Here is a 22275-nt window from a genome sequence, read left to right on the forward strand (position 1 = left end):
TGTGGTTCATGTGCCAACAGTCATTGCGTGGTAAGGATATGCAGTAACCTCTAGGAACCAATCAGTGAGCAATAATAATGTGCAGTAACCTCTAGCAAGCAATTAGTGATTTGTATAGATGTCTAGTAACCTCTAGCATTCAATCAACAAGCAGAAGTCATGGGCTGTAACCTCTAGAAAATAGACAGTGATCCATAATGTGTGCTGTAACCTCTAGCAGCCAGTCAGTGAGCGGTAATGATACACTGTAACCTCTGGCAACCAATCGCAATTGCTGCCTGATCTGATTCAGTAAACTGAACATGTGGAATACGAAATTACATGGAAGAGGGGGCCCAAAAAATTGTTTGCCCAGGGTCCAGTCAATAATAAAGACGGCACTGGTTAGACATTATAAAAGGTCCTGCAAGCAGCATCTTTGCAGCGCTTTTGCCCCTGCTCATTGAAATCAATGGCCAGCGCCGCTGAAGTGCCTGCAAAGCGCCTCTGCGGCAGCGGAGCTTTGTGGGTGCTTTCTACCCTCTTTCGGCTGCTAGCGGGGGTTAAAAGCTCCCCGTTAGCGGATGAAAAGTGTCGCTAAAACGACAGTAAAGCGCTGCTAAAAATAGCAGCGCTTTACGGCCGACCCCCCCAATGCCCCAGTGTGAAAGTGCCCTTAAAGCAGAGGTCCTGGAGTCCAGCGATGTTGGCACCGCAAGTGATGTTTCCATCAGCTGTCGGGTGCATGCCACCGCCATTGCGGGTAAGGGAACCCGGCAGTGTAGCCTTTTAAGGCTTCACGCTCAGAACCCTACTGCTCATGCGCGAGGCCCCATTCCTCTCTTCTCCTGGCCTGGCGACAGGGGGAGGAGGAGGGAGCCCCACAGTGACATCATGGGCCGCGGCGCGGACTTTCGGAAGTGGGAACCTGTCTTCGTCAGGTATCCTGTCCCCCCAAAAGGGGCCAATTGTGACATCAGAGGGGGGGAGGAGACAAATGAGCAGAAGTTCCACTTTTGGGTGGAACTATTCTGAGTCCAACAGTTTTAGTAATTCTCCCCCAATGTCTTTTATTGATATGTTATAAGATGAAATACTATGCACGATCCTGGTTTCCTGATAAGTGACTGCTGGTAGTAATTTGTATTCTAGAAGTGAATGGGTACATACAGAAGGCTCTTTAAAATAATGATTTAAAATACAAAAAAAAATACTCAATAGATATCCACTTGTGTGCACGAAAAGCATAAGAGGCTGTGCCACCTATTGTACCCTAATTTATGCATTAAGCCAAAGAGATCGCATTTAACAGTGAAGTGCCACCATCCATTGTTTTGTGGGACTTACCCTACCCTACCTCGAATTAGCTGCTGGACCACCTCATCAGTGATCATCACAGGATAAAAACCATCAGTATTTAAAGTCCATCCTAAACTGATATTTCACGTCCTGGTGGATGCTGGAGAGTTAAATAACCATCACAGCCTGACACCCAGCCAGACCCACAGGGGAGGGCGCTATCACCATCCGGGAGACACATGCTGGCAGCTACTAACATCTGTTCTTTCATGTCCTCCACCGTGTCCGGAAGGTCTTCCACCCCTCGCCGAAAATTACTGGAACCTGGAGGAACCCCCGGGCTGGAAATTGGCAGTGTTTACGGGAAAATAATGGAAATCTTTATTTTTGCAGCTGATGTTTACTAAAGAGAATACTACTGGATGATAAATGATACTTCTGCCATATTAGCAAGGTAAAGTCACATTTAAAGGGCAGCAACGGTCTTCTTACAGATTTTTTGGATGATTATGTGAATATTATCAGCTCACTGTAAATAACCTTATCAATGCAGGCCGGGGCCAGTGGCGGCTGGTGCTCCAAATTCTTGGGGGGGGGGTTTCAAGCAAACTGAAAAAAATAAAATAAAATCAATTGCTGCCACTGTGCCATCAAACGCAGCCGCTGTGCCCATCAAACGCTGCCACTGTGCCATCAGACGCTGACACTGTGCCCATCAAATGCTGCCACTGTGCAATCAAACACAGCCACTGTGCCATCAAACGCAACTACTGTGCCAAACGCTGCCACTGTGCCCATCAAACGCTGCCAGTGTGCCATCAAATGCAGTTACTGTGCCATCAAACGCAGCTACTGTGCCAAGCGCTGCCACTGTGCCCATCATATGCTGCCAGTGTGCCCATCATATGCTGCCAGTGTGCCCATCAAATGCTGCCAGTGTGCCCAACTGCTCATCATATGCTGCCAGTGTGCCCATCAAATGCTGCCAGTGTGCCCATTAAATGCTTCCAGTGTACTCAACTGCCCATCATATGTTGCCATTGTGCCCTTCAAATGCTGCCAGTATGCCCATTAAATGCTGCCAATGTGCCCATTAAATGCTGCCAGTGTGTTACCCGCGCAATGAGCGGGGTCCTTTATGCGTCTCCTGCCTCCTGATAGGCATCCAATAGCGGCGCCTGTCGTTTCAGACAATCAGGTGATTGTCGGAGAGGCGGTTCAGTGTTAGGAAAGTGAATAGTCATTCGCTTTCCTAACACAACTGAGTGGACTGCGAGTGCCAAGCATGCCCGTGCATTCCACGGAGCTTCTGATGTCACGTCCAGTTTCCCTCTGGCACAGGGAAACCGTAAGTAACATCTTAACTCAAAGAACAAAGCACCTGCCCATAGTAATACTACGGTGGCAGTTGCTTGGTGCGATGGAATGCGCCACAAAGCAGGTAAAAATCCTGGAAATTAAAGCGGTAGTAAACCCGCTAATGCTTTTTTTTTTTTACCACCTGCAAAGCAAAAGGCATAATGAGGTAGTATGCACCGCATACTAGCTCATTATGAAATACTTACCTTAGAACGAGGCCCCCGACATCTGGCCCAATCCACGCCGAGGGAGCTGACATGCTCCCTCTGCGTTTCTTCCGGGTATCGCGGCTCCGGCGCTGTGAGTGGCCGGAGCCGCGATATCGTCACTCCCGCGCATGCGCGCGGGAGATTTTATCCCGACCGGTCGGCCACTGCCAGATTTTCAGCCGAGAATCCCCTTGTGCGCATACGCCGCTGCAGTCAGCGGCGCATACCGAGGGGAATATCTCCTAAACCGTACAGGTTTAGGAGATATTTTTTTTACCTACAGGTAAGCCTTCTTATAGGCTTTCCTGTAGGTAAAAGTAAAAAAAAAAAAGAGTATACAACCACTTTAAGTGCTTTGTCTGCAATCTCGTGATTGTATTGACGTGGCGCTTCCCATAGTGCACTGTGTCCGGCGTCTGAAGTTTTTTTACATTTTTTTAAAGGGTCCCCCTATGGACGAGCCGCCACTGCCCAGGGCCCATTCACACTATAAAGCACGTGCATTGACGTGCGCTATGGCATGCATCAACATGTGCTGCCGTAAGGCAGTCCAAACTGAAAATAATCTTCTATAAAGATAACTGAGCTTATATCAGGCACCACAAAAGCGCCTCTGTCAGGTTAAGATTGAGATGAACAGTCCCTGCAATAGAAAGTGGTATTAGCAGCTATTGCTGCCCTGCACTGTGCATCATTACCGCTCACTGACTGGGTGCTAGAGGTTATAGCACACATTATGGATCACTGTCTATTTTCTAGAGGTTACAGCACATGACTTCTGCTTGTTGATTGGTTGCTAGAGAATACTGTATATTAATACTGCTCACTGACTGATTGTTAGAGGTGTGGTAGTATGGTACCCCACCAGTGGAAGAATGCAGGGTTCTCAACCAGGCAGGTTGAGGGGCTCCGGGAACGTTGTTTATTTGTGAGGAAACTGGCTTTTCAGTTTCCTCTGTGTTTTCAAAAATCCAGTTTGGGACCTGGAGCCCGGAGATTCCATAGTGTTATGGGTGGGACGGAATCTCCAATCCTGGGACCGGGTTTTGGGAACAGCCAGAAGTCTGGCTGGATGATTGCACAGGTGGGTCCTGGGTTTAAAACGGAGCCAAGACCATGGTTCTGGGCTCCACCCTCCCGAGGAGTCCAGCCATGCAAGGGAGAAGCATGCATGTCTGCATGGTATAGCTAGAGGGCCCAAAGCTGTAGGCTGAGCAGCGAAGAACAGAAAAAGAGGTACAGTAGTTGTACGACATCCCTGTTATAGGGATAAGAGGGCTGAAGTGTAAGCCTGAACAGTGGTATTGCTGAGGGGAGCCAGGTGGATTGGTACTTTTCGTTTTATGACTACGCTGTTGCTGTGTGAAGCTGAAACCCTCCTGTTATTTGACTTATTTTGTTTTACCTTTAATAAAAGTGGGCCAACAAGCCCTTAAATTATATAACTGGCATGGACTCTGCTCACTGGTGTGCTCCACCCTTAAGCTAAAATAACTCCCAAATACTACAAGTGGCGCTCGGATGCGGGCATAACTGAAGATCCTCGCATGTACCAGTGAGCTATTGCCAGAAACTGCCTGTGCTCTGCAGTGTGTGCAGCAGGTGGTGTACCTGGAAGCAGGGGCGGACTGACAACTCGTGGGGCCCCCGGGCAATAGGAGAATATGGGGCCCCCCAGGCAATCAGACATTATGGGGCCACACAGTAGACACACACACACACACACAGTATACAATCACACAGTATACACAGACATGTTTCTGTTGGCTGAGAAGGTACTGGAGAGGTGGGGCAGCTATAATCTCGGGATTTTTAGACCAAAAGGATGTCAGTAAGGGACATTTCAGAGACGGATGTAAAAAAAACACAGATTTTTACATACTTTCCCTGGTTTTACTGAGGCTGGCAACCCTGATGGGGCCCCCTAGTGGCACAGGGCCCTCGGGCAGTGCCCGAGTGGCCCAATGCTCAGTCCGCCCCTGCCTGGAAGGGAGAGGCCCCTTAAAAAGACAGTACTCCTGTTGTTGCTCTGTGTAGTGGAGTGTCTGCAAATATGGAGAGTCCACCAGCATTTGAATCGGCAGTGGATTGGTGCAAGCGGCACCTGGCAGGAATTAACCAAGCTACAGAGGAAAGCAAGCCAACCCTCAGTGCAAGGGGAGAGCGGCTGGATGTCCATAACTGGAAGAGGGGTGTTGTTGCCCCAGGCAACGCTGCTGCAGTTAAAACCATAGCTATTGTGAAAGATGTGAATGTGTCACAGCATGAGACAGGATCCAGCAGAGAGAAGCCCATGCTATATGGAAGGAGAGAGGCTGATCAAAGGCTGAGGATGAGAGTGGTTGCCCATAGCAACGCAGAGGAAGCCAGTCGGGCTGTCTTTGTACCATGGGCTATGTCTAATGAGGATCGTGGAAAGCGGCTTAAGGAGGAGCCAATTTATCATGTTGGAGAGAGCCAGCAAAGTTCTGCTGGGAGAGTGCGGTCTCCCATGGCAACCGGAGTAAAATTTATGCCTGAAAGGAGCTGCAGTAGAGGTTTGGTTCAGCGTCCCCACAAAGAGGCCTGTGCATTCCGGCCAGCTGGGAATCGCAAGGAGAGAATCGCTTTGGGAAAAAATCGTCCAGTACCATGCCTGGAATGTGGCCAGCTGGGGCATGGCATGTTTTCTTGCCCTAGGTTGTGGAATACGGCTGGAGATAATGTTGCTGAGAAAGTTTTGTCTGTAGGCCCAGATTCCGGTGAAAATATGTTTGCAGTCACCCCTAGCAACAAGAAGTTTCCTGTTGTGCCTGCAGGGGGTGCTAAACGGTGGGAGATGCCTGCTGTAGTTTCATACCATGGCCACCAGGAGGAGTTGGCCAGTAAAAGTGCAGCAGAGGACTGGTGCATAAGACCACGTACTCAAATGAAGATGGTGACACCAACTACTGCGGTGGGTAAGACTGTCTTTAATGAAATGATGGCCGGAACTGCTGATTTCATGTGTAAAAGGACTGGTTACGAGACTGTCCATGATGATGTGAGAGGGGCCACTGAATGTGCACTTGAGAATGACTTTTCCCTATATAGTGGGAATGCAAGGGTTAAAATCCAAATAGAACCTGTGTTGATGACTAAAAGTGTTGTGTCTAATGACTATCAGGCTCAAGTTGACCATGGGCTAGGACAGCCTACAAATGCGAAAAATGCTATAAGTGTTACTGTTAATGAAAAGTTTAATGCTGTTGGGAAAACTTTTGCTCTGAAAGAACCTGGGGTTATCAAAAATGGGCCGTTGCCTGTAGCAACTGGTGGTAAGACAGCACAGTTGTCCACAGGAATCTCCAGGGAACTTCATGTGTTGGAGTCAGAGGTTGCCCTGGACAACTGCGATGTCACTCTGGTGGGACAGAATGGAACTGTACCATGTAATGGTAATGTGTTAGTGCAAGCTGCTAGTACTAAAAATGTGCAGGTAAATGGTGGATTAACACAACCTGTGAAAAATGCAAAGGTGTGTGAGGCTTATGAAATGCAAGCAGAGAAAGGTGGTGAATATGGGGTATTGCAACCTGTGCTACCACAGTCTGACGTGATTTACAATGACTGGTGTAATGAGTCTGCAACTAAGCCAGTCTGTTCTTATGTGTCTCCTTGGGCAGAAGGATCGGTGCTGAGGAGTACCGCAGAAGGGAGCTCACATACAATAGATTGGAATAGTTGGGGTGAAAATCTTATCTCCCTGATAGATAAGGCTTTTATGCACAAAAATAAGGTGGACACGGTTTCTGCTGTACCAGCAGGGGAGGCTGCAGAACAGCTTGTACCTGAGGGCGCGGTGGCTGCTGCAGGGGTTAACCCTGGTGAGCAGGATGAACCAAATAAGGGCACAGCAGAGACATTGTCCGTGACCCACAAAACTGAGGTTGGCATGGAGTGTCAATGTTACGTGACGTCACTGGTAATGTTCTGGAGCAGTTCACTGATGCTGAGCCTGAGAAGTTGGGTATGAGTCCAGCAATTGGCAGCGCTCTGGTGGAGCACCAGGCTGTGTTTACCTCCAGCTGCGAGGAGGTTCCGTTAACCATCGCAACTTTTCAAGTCTCAGCAAGTGAGTCTCTCTGCATCCCCAGTGTCATGAAAATCCCCAGGAAGGACTTGGGTCTGGAGTCAAGGGCCTGGTTTATAACCGAAGCATTAAAAGAGATGCTTAAACTTTGGGATGTACAGCCAATCTATATTAGTGTCTCCTCCACAGTCTGATGGTCTGGTATTGCGGAGTACCACTAGGTGGAACACTGTATGGCAGGCTGTACAGAGCAAAGCAAAACAGGACAGGAATGGTTTATTCCTAAATTTGCTACTTTTGTTAAAAGTTGCCGCTACGTATGCTGCTAGATTAGATCCAGAAGAAATATTTGAGACAGATGTTGGAGAAGTTGAAAATAAGCCTAAATTACCTGTGGTTTCACCTCCTAACAGCCAGATGGGAAGCATTTCTGCTGCTATGGTCCAGTTTGGTGCTGGTCAGTTGGTGAAGGGCGTGTATACTGCACCAGTAGAAAAGCCACATGAGGTGGAAGGGCCATGTGTGGACCTGAAAGCAGCAGAGATCCTGACCATGGCTCAAACAAAGGTGGTTAGAGACTGGGGTCCCCAGTCCAGTGGTTGGTTTAGATGACAAACCTAATATGGGCAAGGAGCGTGGTAAAAATTGTATGTGGATCAGACGAGAGCTTGCCTGTTCCGGTGGATAAAAATACAGATGGAATCAGAACGGGTCAAGTGGTAGGACAGCTGCCTGCAGAGTGGGTGAACCCAGGGGAGGTGGCGTCCTGTGAGGTTCCTGTGGGTGATGGCGGCCCTCTGGTATGTGTGCTCTCTGCGGACTCTACCCTAGCAAATTTTGAAAAAAAAGGCATTGGTGACATGTGCAACATTGAGAAGTCTAATGTTGGTTTGAATATGTCTGTCAATGATGAACCAAATAATGTGTTAATGGTACATGATAATGTGGTGCCCAAAGGTACAGGTAAACCTGGTAATCAATTAGTGACTGCTGAGTCAGGTACCAGAAATAAGAGGTGGGTTTCCGTTCTAAACACTATAGAAATAGGCCCCCTACAGTCTCAGAACAGTACTGCTGAGAAAGTTTTGGGGAAACCTGGGAACCTGAAGGGTTGGTAGAAAGACCAACGGGAACCCATTAAGATTTCAGGAGAGGAAGTGCTTATGGAAATGCACTCGGAAGAAAAGTTGGGAAGGTTGCATCAAAGCTCATAGCAGAGTGACAGTAAGGCTTAGAGGGAGACACCAGAGGAGGCATTGGGTAGAGTTCCCCGTTAGGAGAAGCGAGGTTGGACAGGAGTGTACTTCTGTAAATGGTATCTGGCACAGAGGTGCCAAAAGTAACTTGGGTGTTCCGCCCTCTGGGTCGAAACAAAGGGTGGGGGGGTATGTGGTAGTATGGTACCCCACCAGTGGAAGAATGCAGGGTTCTCAACCAGGCAGGTTGAGGGGCTCCAGGAACGTTGTTTATTTGTGAGGAAACTGGCTTTTCAGTTTCCTCTGTGTATTCAAAAATCCAGTTTGGGACCTGGAGCCCGGAGATTCCATAGTGTTATGGGTGGGACGGAATCTCCAATCCTGGGACCGGGTTTTGGGAACAGCCAGAAGTCTGGCTGGATGATTGCACAGGTGGGTCCTGGGTTTAAAACGGAGCCAAGACCATGGTTCTGGGCTCCACCCTCCCGAGGAGTCCAGGCGTGCAAGGGAGAAGCATGCATGTCTGCATGGTATAGCTAGAGGGCCCAAAGCTGTAGGCTGAGCAGCGAAGAACAGAAAAAGAGGTACAGTAGTTGTACGACATCCCTGTTATAGGGATAAGAGGGCTGAAGTGTAAGCCTGAACGGCGGTATTGCTGAGGAGAGCCAGGTAGATTGGTACTTTTCGTTTTATGACTACGCTGTTGCTGTGTGAAGCTGAAACCCTCCTGTTATTTGACTTATTTTGTTTTACCTTTAATAAAAGTGGGCCAACAAGCCCTTAAATTATATAACTGGCATGGACTCTGCTCACTGGTGTGCTCCACCCTTAAGCTAAAATAACCCCCAAATACTACACAGAGGTTACTGGACATCTATACCACTCACTAATTGGTTGCTAGAGGTTACTGCACATTATTACTGCTCACTGATTGGTTCCTAGAGGCTACTGCATATCCTTACCGTGCAATGACTGTTGGCACATGCATCACAATTCACAATGATGTGGCACCATGAAAGCAGAAACAATTGGCAAGTGTAAGGATTTGATGGTCCTTGAAAAGGGCCAAATTGTAATGGCTGGACAACTGGGTCAGAGCAACACTGCAGCTCTTGTGGTATGTTAACAGTCTGCAGGGGTCAGGACAAGCCAAAAGTGGTCCAAAGAAGGAAAACCAACCAAACAGCAACAGGATCATGGGTAGTTAAGGCTCACTGATGCATGTAGGAAGCAAAGGCTGGCCTGTGTAGTCTAATTCAATGGAAATGCTACTGGAGCTCAAATGGCTGGTTCTGTCTGGTAATCCATCTCATTAGAAAATTTAGGAATATACTGCTACCGACAGCAGAAATGGATCCTTCAGGTGGCAGCGTAACCCTAGGTTTCTTAACATCAAGCTGTGTCCCTCAATGGATTCTGAGAAAGGGATTTTAGGATGAGTACAAAAATCTCCTATTTTTTGCTCTTGCCTGTCCAGCCTTATAAAATATGTATTTTTGAGGCTCTTGGAGTCAGAGGGGTTAACAGGAATCATGTTTATTTTCCCGACAACATCTCAGCGGGTGGTTCCCTCGCATGGTCACAGCCAAGTGCACATTGTGCAAACGGTAAAATGATCCCTTGCTGTAAATCTTCAATGCAAATGAGCCTGTACAGAGATCTCACCCCACATATTGTTTTTCAGAAACGTTTTTCTTCTTGCTCTTAAACTCCTTCCTGGCTAAAGCTGCGAATTCTGCGTGATTTGTGTGATTAGGGATAATTCCGTTCCGTCTATTCATCGCTGATGCTGGCCATGGTGAGACACAGTCCCAAATCATAATGCCCATCTCCACACAAATTCTCTCATTTCTCCAAAGCATATGAAATTGGGAGGAAATTCCATATAAACCGTGTGCCATATGGTGAAGGATCATCGCTGCTCTTACTACTTCCATGCAGGAGCATTGCTAGGTCAACGAAAGATCTGGGGCTAGAACCCATAGCAGCATAGTAAAGAAAGTCATATGCTTGGGCGGGCATACACATGTGTATATACCTGTTATATACATGTATGTGTGTATATATCCCCAGAGAGCCCCCCACTTACATTAGGGTCCCGAGAGCCTCCCCTTACATCAGGGTACCAGAGAGTTTCCTCCTTACATCAGAGTCCCCGGAGAGCCGCCCCTTGCATCAGGGTCCCCAGAGAGCCTCCTCCTTACATCAGGGTCCCAGAGAGCTGCCCCTTGCATCAGGGTCCCCAGCGAGCCCCCCCCCCCCTTACCTCAGGGTCACCAGAGAGCCTCCTCCTTACATCAGGGTCCCCAGAAAGCCCCCCACTTACATTAGGGTCCCCAGTGAGCCCCTTCCTTACCTCAGGGACCCCAGAGAGCCCCTCCTTACATTAGGGTCCCCAGAGAGCCCCCCCTTACCTCAGGGTCCCAAGAGAGTCCCCCTTACCTCATGGTCCCCAGAGAGCCCCCCTTAACTTTAAATCAGGGTCCCCAGAGAGCCTCCCCCTTAAAATCAGGGTCCCCAGAGAGCCTTCCCCCTGCATCAGGGTCCCCAGAGAGCCCCCCACTTACATCAGGGTCCCCAGAGAGCCTCCCCTCTCCTTGGGGACCCCTGCAGAGACTCTGAGCTATGGGCCCCAGATTCGTGGCTATAGCCCCAAAAGCCACCCCCTAGTGACGCCACTGCTTCCATGTATTGGCGGGTGACATCCAAACATTGTAAAAAATATATTTGGAGATATATAAAATCCCACGCTTATGGAGAGAAGACAATAGGGAAGAACTGCTGCCTCTACCAATATGTCCACCTACTGTAAGTGGAAATATGGGATGAAGAAAAGTGAGAGGATAGAAATAGCGCTGTTCTAGGGTGGAAAGTCTCACACCCAAGGAGGCATGCTGGGAGAAAGAGCGCAAATCTGACTGACTCCTCACAGGAACCCCCCCATATATACCCAGATATGATGAGGGGAAATATCTTGGATGGTTTTTCCGACGGAATTCCGCTCAAGTTTGCCTTGCATACACACGGTCACACAAGTTCTCTGAACTTTCGACCGTCAAGAACGCGGTGACGTACAACACTACGACGAGCCGAGAAAATGAAGTTCAATGCTTCCGAGCATGCGTCGAATTGTTTCCGAGCCTGCGTAGGAATTTTGCACGTCGGAATTGCTACAGACGATCGTAATTTCCAATCGGAACCTTTTCCGTTGGAAAAATAGAGAACCGGCTCTCAATCTTTTGAAATTCCGCAAGCAAAAGTCCGATGGAGCATACACACGGTCGGAATATCCAACCAAAAGCTCTCATCGCACTTTTGCTGGCGGGATTTCCGATCGTGTGTACGGACAGGGCTTTAAACATTTTAGTCGACTAAATGAATATTATTTTAGTCGACTAAAATATGACTAAAACAACTGAGATGACTAAAATATGACTAAAACTAAAATGGCATTTTAGTCAAAAGACTAAAATGGGACTAAAATTTTAAATGCCATTTTAGTGAAAAGACTAATGCCCTGTACACACGGTCGGACTTTGCGACGGAAAATGTGCGATCGGATCGTGTTCCGACGGACAAAGTGCCACGCATGCTCAGAATAAATTACGAGACGAAAGCTATTGGCTACTGCCCTCTTTATAGTCCCGTTGTACGTGTTCTACGTCACCTCGTTCTGAACGATCGGATTTTCCGACAACTTTGTGCGACCGTGTGTATGCAAGACAGGTTTGAGCCAAAATCCATCGGAAACAATCCGACAGATTTTGTCGTCGGAATGTCCGACCGTGTGTACTCGGCATAAGACTAAAACTAAATTGAAATTTGACTTCAAAATGAACACTGGTCTGTAGTGCATGTTCATACCTCAATGTAATAATAAATAACATTGGAGATTTTTCACTCCAGCAGTATATGTTGAGTTTGAAAATTGTAGATAATTGTGAAATAATGCATTACAATTGAACTACACCCATTCGATTTTAGACAACTAAAATTAGTTTTAGTCGACTAGAATATACTGGAAATTTTAGTCAACTAAAATGCAGGACATTTTAGTCGACTAAAATGTACTGGGGATTTAGTTGACTAAATACGACTAAAGCAAAAACAATTGCAGAAGACTAAAATTGGACTAAAACTAAAATGTCGCGTACACACGACCGGACTTTTCGAGGGACTAGGTCCGACGGACTTTCGGCGGAGTTCTGACGGACTTTCGGAATGAACAGAATTGGCCACACACAATCACACCAAAGTCCGGCGGATTCGAACGTGATGACGTACGACCGGACTAGAATAAGGAAGTTCATGGCCAGTAGCCAATAGCTGCCCTCGCGTCGGTTTTTGTCCGTCGGACTAGCGCACACACACGAGCGGATTTTTCGGTAGGAACTGGGTCCGGCGGAAAAATTTGAAACATGTTCTATTTCTAAAGTCCGCCAGATTTTTGGCAAGCAAAGGTCCGATGGAGCCCACACAAGATCGAATTGTCCGACGGACTCGTTCCGTCGGACCATTGCTGTCAAAAAGTCCGGTCGTGTGTGTACGTGGCATTAGACTAATGCCCTGTACACACGGTCGGACATTCCGGCAACAAAATCCATCGGATTTTTTCCCGACAGATTTTGTGCCAAACTTGTCTTGCATACACGCGGTCACACAAAGTTGTCGGAAAATCCGATCGTTCTGAACGAGATGACGTCAAACACGTATGTCGGGACTATAAATGGGCCAGTAGCCAATAGCTTTCGTCTCGTAATTTATTCTGAGCATGTGTGGCACTTTGTCCGTGGGAATTGTCTACACACGATCGGAATTTCAATGATCAGATTTTGTTGTCGGAAAATTGTAGATCCTGCTCTCAAACTTTGTGTGTCGGAAATTCCGACGGAAAAAGTCAGATGGAGCTCCACACACGATCGGAATTTCCGACAACAAGATCCGACATCCACATTTCCCGCCGGAAATTCCAACCGTGTGTACAGGGCATAAGATTAAAACTAAATCGAAAAATTTGCTGCCAAAATTAACACTGGAACACAGATCATTTGTATGCTAGGATTGCACGTTATTGGTTTGGTTTTAAATCACTCTGAGATCTTTGCACAGTCATCACATTAGAACACAGGGATTTACCCAATAGGTTTATTCCACGTTTAGGTCCCATCAGGGACTCGTCACATGTCAGGCGTGTGAGACTTTTCGACCCTAGAACAGCGCCATTTCTACCCTCTCACTTTTATTTATGACCTCCAACATTGCCCAGAATGATGTGCTGGCTGGACTTAAGGGAAGACCATGGCATCCTAGTGCATGGCATCAATGCATGTGTGCTAGCGTGTTTTATCACACTTAAACACACGCTGTTTTAACGCGGCCCCTTTTAAATAAATGAGCTGGCAACATAAAAAACGTCTGAACAAAATGGACATGCACCATTTCTGGCAATGCAGGCCACCACCGGGTATGGCACTAGGGTTGCCACCTGTCCAGGATTCACCCGGACAGTTCGGGTTTGGAATCATGCGTCCGGGTTTCAGACTGCCTGAAACCCGGACACATTATTTAGACTGGACTATGGCTTCCCAGCAGGGTTGCTGGCTGCAGTTGTCTAAGCTGAGAGTGTCAGCACTAACAGTTCCTCCAGCCACACACACACAGACGGGAGAGGAGAGAGGGCTCGATCGGCACCTCTTCCGCCCACCCCTACCCCTCTGTGTCTACCCATACTCCAATCCCCAAGACCTCTCCATACATCAGAGTTCTCAGTGTTCCCCCTTAAATCAGGGTTCCCAGAGTTCTCCCTTACATCAGAGTCTTCAGAGTCCCCCCTTACAGTGAAAGGGAACTCTGCGAGTTCAGATGTAAAACAGGAACTCTGTGGAATCTGATGTAAAGGGGGACTCTTGTTATTAACTTCTTATGATAAGAAATGTTATTTAATAGCAAAATATATGTATAGTTTATACAATAAAAAAAAAAAAATGCTGTGTCCCACTAAAGTGTTCGGGTTTGACTTGAAGAAAAGGTGGCAACCCTATATGGCACGCCTACCAACTTTTTTGGGACGGGAACGAGGGACACCTATTCAGGGCCGTCTTTAAGGCAGGGCTAAAGGGACAGCTACCCTGGGCCCTGGCATTGTTGTGGGGCCCAAATCAGCTGCCTCACACTTGCCAACTATCCTAGTGTAAATTCCCTTGTTCCTTGAAGTTTTAGTCCTGTGCTGTGTTCCGATATCTCAGTGTGAAGTGATGGTAACAATGCTGCCCAGCTCTGCCCTATTGTTGTGTACAGATAACTCACACACACTCACACATGTAAACACCCTGTGTTTACATGTAAATAACTGGCATTCATATGTAAATAGTGGTGGCATTACTAAGTAAATAGATGCGGCCGGCAGCATTGATATGTAAATAAAGGTGGCATTCATATGTGTATCATGCTCCCCTGCAGTGAGGAGATGATGTGTTGTAACCTCCAGCAACCAATCAGTGAGCAGTATTACTTTACAGTAATCTCTAGTAACCAATTAACAGGCAGAAATCATTTGCTGTAACCTCTAGCAACTATTCGGTGCGCCATAATGTGTGCTGTAACCTCTAGCAACCAGTCATTAAGCAGTAATGATATGCTGTAACTACTGGCAACCAATCGCAATTGCTACCTGATCTGATACAGTAAACTGATTTTAAGTCTACCTGCTAAATATTGTATGTCTCAGAGCAGGCGGAGAGCAAAATTGTATAGGGGGGGGGCGCCCCCAAGAAAATTTTTGCCCAGGGTCCAATCAATATTAAAGACGGCCCTGCACCTATTAGCAAAAGCATGTAGGCATAGGACACACTGAATATCAGTGTCCTGATTATCAGTGCAGTCCCAACAGTGCCCATTGGTGCTGCCAATCAGTGCCCATCGGTGCTGCCAATCAGTGCCCATCAATGCCACCACATCAGTGCCCATCAGTGCAGCCTCGTCAAAAAAAATGACCTGTTTGCAAAGTTGGGAGCTATGGGTATGGTGGTGGTGTGTTACGTTGCATTGTGGTGCGCTGCAATGCATGTAAGTTGGAGCTCCTTTTTTCTTCATGCCTTGCGGTGCTGTTCAAAATAAATGGGGCTCGCAACATGTTAACGCATTCGTGCATGACAAAGAGTGACTGGGCCTTTAAAGCTGACGTTTTGTTATGGTTTTTATTTTATTTTTTTACATAATTTCATTAGTCCAGCTTGGACCAACATAGTATATTATGTATGTGCCATACCTGGCTGATCCCCGTGGAAGCTGAAAAAGACAGTAGTAGGCTAGTAGGCACCTCTACTACAGTAATCTCCTAGGTTCTAGGTTCTGTAATCAGGGCCGTTAATAAGGCAGTACAGCCAGCCCTCCTCCACTGGGCCCGGACCCCATCAGTTCAAAAGGAGGTCTGGCTGTACTGCCTTACTGCCAGTGCTGTGTTTTGGACTAGGCCAACAAGGTCTAGGCCTAGGGCAGCACTTTGCAGGGGGCGGCAAAAAAGCCACCCTTCTGCACTAAAAAAAGCCCCCCCCCCCTCCACCTCCCGGCTCCTGCACCCAGGGCCACCATCAGGGGAGTAATGCTCAATCCCAGAGCAGTGGCGTCGCTATGGGAGTGTGGGGGGGGGGGGGGGACCGTACCCAGATGACACCAGGAAGCAGTTGTAGTGGATGCTGTTGAGGAGAAATGAAAAAGAGAGGACTGTGCTGGTTAAGCCACGTTGTACCCCTATACCCACACCACCGGAGAGAGAGCCACACTGTACTTGCACCACCAGAGAGAGAGCCACACTGTACTTGCACCACCAGAGAAAAAGCCACCCTGTACACGCAACCACCAGAGAGAGCCACACTGTATCCGCACCACCAGAGAGAGAGCCACTCTGTACCCGCACCACCAGAGAGAGAGCCACCCTGTGCCTGCACCACCAGAGAGAGAGCCACCCTGTGCCTGCACCACCAGAGAGAGAGCCACCCTGTGCCTGCACCACCAGAGAGAGAGCCACCCTGTGCCTGCACCACCAGAGAGAGAGCCACCCTGTGCCTGCACCACCAGAGAGAGAGCCACCCTGTGCCTGCACCACCAGAGAGAGAGCCACCCTGTGCCTGCACCACCAGAGAGAGAGCCACCCTGTGCCTGCACCACCAGAGAGAGCCACCCTGTGCCTGCACCACCAGAGAGAAAGCCATACTATACTTGCACCAACAGAGAGAGAGCCACCCTGTACTCGCACCATCAGAGAGAGTCACGCTTTACTCGAACCACCAGAGAGAGCCACACTGTACCTGCACCACCAGAGAGAGACACTCTATACTTGCACCACCAGAGAGAGCCACGCTGTACCTGCACCCCCAGAGAGAAAGCCACGCTATACTTGCACCAACAGAGAGAGAGCCACCCTGTACTCGCACCATCAGAGAGAGTCACGCTTTACTCGAACCACCAGAGAGAGCCACACTGTACCTGCACCACCAGAGAGAGACACTCTATACTTGCACCACCAGAGATAGAGCCACCCTGTACCCACACCACCAGAGAGAGCGCCACCTTGTACCCACACCCCTAGAGAGAGACACGCTTTACTCACATGACCAGAGAGAGCCACAATGTACTTGCCCCACCAGAGAGAATGCCACGCTATACTTGCACCACCAGAGAGAACCACGCTGTAACCGCACCACGAGAGAGAACCATGCTGTACCTGCACCACCAGAGAGGAAACCACGCTGTACCTGCACCCCCGGGGAGGGAGCCACTGTGTACTCACATCACCAGAGAGGGAGCCATGCTTTACCCGCACCACCAAAGGGGGAGAAAGACTGAGCCACTGCCAGGGTACAGCCATGCTACACTACTGACTAGAGTCAGCCTGGGCAACCCAAAGTGAATGAATATCCAGCCAGAGGGTTTACTGTTGCGGTTTTCGCTGGGTCTGGTAAGAGGGCCTGTTGGCTGTTGTCCAATACTGTTCCTAGGGACTGAGCCATTAGGAAGTGCCAGACCTGCTGTCCTCTAGGCCTTATTGACCGCCACAATGAGCTCCAACACTGATAACAGATAACAGATGCACACATGGAGTGATGGAAGGGGAGGAGGGTAAGGGGATATGTGCAGGGGGGTGCTTTGGGAGGGGAGAGGATATGTGCTAGTGATGGGTGGAATCAGACACCCCCCCTCACTAGCACATGTCCTCTAACCTCCCAAAGCACCCCCCTGCACATATCTCCTTACCCCCCCTTTACCCCCAAATTAAAAGATGCCGCGTCCTTCTTCTGCGGCGTCCCTCTCTGTCTTTTTCCCGTGGCATCCCTCTGTCCTCCTCCCACGTCATGCCTCTCTGTCCTCTTCCCGCGGAGTCCCTCTGTCCTCCTCCTATGACGTTCCTCTCTGTCCTCCTCCCTTGGGGGGTGTGCAAATTTAGTTAGACGTAGGGCAGCACAAAACCTAAATACACCATTGCTTACTGCAGACACCAATCCTCTCCCCCCCCCTGCAGCACTGCAAGCCTCCCCTCTTCTTTCTCCCTCTGGCGTCACTGCGGGGGGATTGGTTCTAGCACATGAACCCCTTCCATCTGCTGTCCACCCCCCTGTCCCCCTCCCCCCCACAGTGTTTCCAGCTTCCCCCCTCATCTCCTGCCAGCAGTTGCTGTGGGCACACAGGGGGATGTTTCAGGGTGGAGGGTGGGGAAGAGGCTGTTAAATGTGTCATTTACTGGCCTTCTCTATATAAACACAGTGAGTGATCAGTATCAATCACTCCTGTGTCCATTCTTCACTGAAGCATAGTAAACTGTTTGCTATGCTTTCGTTTGTGAATGAGCAAGCTTTGTGATGAGGGGGAGTCTGTGATGGAGGGCTTTTTGATGGGGGGACTCTGTGATGGGGGGGACTTTGTGATGGGGGGGTCTCCGGGTCTGTGATGGGGGAACTCTGTGATGGGGGGGCTTTGTGATGGGGGGTCTCCGGGTCTGTGATGGAGGGGAGTCTGTGATGGGGGGGGGGGAGTCTGTTATGGGAGATCTGTGATGGGGGAGTCTGTGATAAGGGATATGTGATTGGGGGCTTTGTAATGGGGGATCTGTGATTGGGGGGGCTTTGTGATGGGGGGTCTCCGGGTCTGTGATGGGGGGAGTCTGTGATGGGGGGAGTCTGTGATGGGGGGAGTCTGTTATGGGGTATCTGAGATGGGGGATATGTGATTGGGGGGTCTCCGGGTCTGTGATGGAGGGGAGATCTGTGATGGGGGGAGATCTGTGATGGGGGAGTCTGTGATGGGGGATATGTGATTGGGGGCTTTGTGATGGGGATCTATGATGGGGGGGGGGGGGGGTCTCCGGGTCTGTGATGGAGGGGATCTGTGTTGGGGGGATCGGTGATGGGGGGGGATCTGTGATGGGGGAGCTTTGTGATGGGTGGAGCCTGTGATGGGGATCTATGACGGGGGATCTGTGTTGGAGGGATCTGTGATGGGGGAGTCTATGATGGGGGGGATCTGTGATGGGGGGAGCTTTGTGATGGGAGAGACTGTGATGGGGAATCCATGACGGGGGATCTGTGATGGGGGATCTGTGATGGGGGGAGCTTTGTGATGGGGGATCTATGACGGGGAACTGTGTTGGGGGGAGCTTTGTGATGGGGGGGGGAGTCTGTAATGGGGGGATCTGTGACCAGGGGGGGGCTCTGCGATGGGAGGAATCTATCATGGGGAGATCTGAGATGGGGGGAGCCTGTGATGGGAGGAGCCTGTGATGGGGATCTATGACGGGGATCTGTGTTGGAGGGATCTATGATGGGGGGAGCTTCGTGATGGGAGAGTCTGTGATGGGGGGAGACTGTGATGGGGAATCTATGACGGGGGATCTGTGTTGGAGGGATCTGTGATGGGGGGAGCTTTGTGATGGGGGATCTATGACGAGGAACTGTGTTGGGGGAAGCTTTGTGAGGGGGGGATCTGTGATGGGGGGAGTCTGTGACCAGGGGGGGCTCTGCGATGGGAGGAATCTATGATGGGGAGATCTGTGATGGGGGGAGTCTGTAACGGGGGGGGATCTGTGATGGGGGGGGGGGCTTTGTGATGGTGAGGATCTGTGATGGAGGGATTTGTGATTGTCCCTAATGCTAAACCTAAACTTCCTTCATAAAATGGGTCTCTGCCCTTACCCAAAAACTTTCACAATGTGCGCGCACCAAAATTACACAGTTAGAGCTATTTAAATCCCTCTGTCCCCAAGATAGCTGCCCACATCTTGAGAGAATTCTGTGTCTAATCAGACACAGAGCCTCCTAAGATGGTGCCTGGGGCCCCATGGCAAAGGACAAAGTGAGGGCCATTCCCGTATCCTCCCCAAATAAAAATGATTCCAATAAAGAAACAAAAGACTGGTGGCGGCATCTAGTGATGCAATGTGAGAACTACACGCCTAACACCCTGTTACATGCATTTCTGGAAGATTATCAGGTATTTTTCTGTAATTTCTGAGTCTTCAAAAGGAATCAAACATGAGGGAACGTGCATGTATTGCAGAGATATACTGCATATGCTTTTTTTTTTTTTTTTTTTTTCTTGCCTTGACGTACGCTTTAATTTGGCTCACCACCAACACACAGAAAGTAAAGAGGTCCTAACCCTTCCCCAATCTGTTCAAAATTTAAGAAAAGAGGCCTAAAAGAGGTCGCTGGGTCCTTGTTTGTGGCCCAAATTCAGAGTTGCCATCGTTCTAAATTAAAAACAAAATAAAAGTTCCTATGTACTGACGATTTACTGCCGTTCAGTAAACAGAAACACGTTTGCCCATTGAATGAAATGCTGTTCTGCATCTCCCGTGTATTCTGATTAATAGAGAAAAGGATGGACAGTAGTAAGCGGAGCGCAAGCTGACATAACGGCTTCTTGGAAAGTTGAGTTTAAAGTAAAGTTAATGGTCTCCCGCTGGTTTTTAAAGGGGAAAATGCGCTGTTGTGTTGCAGCTGCCAAAATACAAGTAAATATGTTTTCGCTTTGGCGCAGCACGTTGTCCTTCCCACCGTTAGGCACACCTGAGCCGTAAATAGGGCTCAAAGAGACCCTGTCCCCAGACACTTCATTTCAACAACAACCTTCCCATAGGATTTTATGTATCTTAGGCACCTTTAAAAGCTTCCTTTGTGTATATAGTCAAAGATCAGAGACTACGGCTGGGTGCCGCCATCTTGGATTTCATGTCAGCAGCCCAAGCAGATTTAGAGCTGTCATTTAATGGAAAGTCTATATACCCCCCTCCACTTCTCCTCTGGCAGTTACATAAAAAATGATGTAAAGAAGTCGGGTTGGGGCAGAGGGACAGCCTCAAAACTCTTGGCTTGCAACTTTTTTTGCACAAATCAACACAATTGTAAAATATTGAATTAAAATGTATCAATGTTGATCCAGTGCTACACATATGATCCTTAAAAGGGCATAGGCAAAAAAATAAAAATAAAAATTAGAGTCAGTAAAGGTGAGAATCCATCAGGTTATTTTTTGCTGCCTGTGTACTATTGGGGAGATTCGTCTTCGCTTCCTGCCCCGAGAATGCAACCAGATATCTCCCAACGAATTGAAGGGAATTCTTCTTTTAGGCAGCTGTCACTAAGAACAGGTATCCAGTGGAAGATTCACACATCTTGTACTGGTGACAACTCGAAAAAAATCTTGGCTTACCCCTAACATGATGTCTTGGTTCTAGTGGGCACCAGGAAAAATAGAGAGAGTGAGCTACATCCACTTAGTCCCTTGGGGAATTTAACTATTTAAATGGGATGGTATGGCTGGAGGAGTTCTTGGGCTGGAGGTTCAATTGGCTGAAGGCAATGCCACCCTGCTGGAAGCTCTGGAGGTTTTGCTGAATGATGGCAATGCCACCCCACTGGAAGGACTGGAGGTTCTTGTAACTGAAGACAATGCCACTGCACTGGAGGGTCTGGAGGTTCTGGTGACTGAAAGCAATGCCACTGCACTGGAGGGTCTTGGGGTTCTGGAGACTGAAGCAAATGCCACTGCACTGGAGGGCATGGAGGTTCTGGTGACTGAAGGCAATGCCAGCACACTAGAAGGTCTGAAGGTTCAGGTGACTAAAGGCAATGCCACCCTACTAGAAGGTCTGGAGGCTTTGCTGACTGAAGGTAATGCTACGCCCCTTGAAGGTCTGGAGTTTCTGGTGACTGAAGACAATGCCACTGCTCTGGAGGTTCTGGTGACTGGAAGCAATGGCACTGCACTGGAGGGTCTTGGGGTTCTGGAGACTGAAGGTAATGCCACTGAACTGGAGGGTCTGGAGGTTCTGGTGACTGAAGGCAATGCCATTGCACTGGAGGGTCTGGAGGTTCTGGTGACTGAAGGTAATGCCACTGCACTGGAGGGTCTGGAGGTTCTGGTGACTATAGGCAATGCAACCAAACTGGAAGGTCTGGAGGTTTTACTGAATTATAGCAATGCCATCCCACTGGAAGGTCTGGAGGTTGTGGCGACTATAGACAATGCTACCAATGGTAAGGTTGCCAGGTTTTGCTGACTAAAGGCAATACCACTCCACTGGAAGGTCTGGAGGATCTGGTGACAGAACGCAATGCCATCGTACTGAAAGGTCTGGTGGTTCTTGTGACTAAAGACAATGCCAATGGAAGGTCAGGAGATTCTCGTGATTGAAGGCAATGCCATCCCACTGCAAGATCTGGAGGTTTTACTGAATGATGGCAATGCCACTCCACTAGAAGGTCTGGAGGCTTTGCTAACTGAAGGCAATTCTACACCCCTCGAAGATCTGGAAGTTCTGGTGACTGAATGCAATGCCACTGCACTGGAGGGTCTTGAGGTTCTGTTGACTGAAGGCAATGCCATTGCACTGGAGGTTCCAGTGCCTGAAGGTAATGCCACTGCACTGGAGGTTTTACAGAATGATGGCAATGCCACCCCACTGAAAGATTTGGAGGTTCTGGTGACTATAGGCAAGGCAACCCCACTGGAAGGTCTGGAGGTTTTACTGAATGATGGCAATCCCACTCCAGTGGAAGATCTGGAGATTTTACTGAATGATGGTCGCAATGTCACCCCACTGGAAACCCGGGGGGGTTGCTGACTTAAGGCAATGCCAACCCACTAGAAGGTCTGGATGTTTTGCTGACTGGTGGCAACATCATCCCAC

Source organism: Lithobates pipiens, unplaced genomic scaffold (assembly GCF_037356315.1).
Source record: "Lithobates pipiens isolate NorthernLeopardFrog02 unplaced genomic scaffold, aLitPip1_a1.2 Scaffold_23, whole genome shotgun sequence".
NCBI classification, from domain to species: Eukaryota; Metazoa; Chordata; class Amphibia; order Anura; family Ranidae; genus Lithobates; species Lithobates pipiens.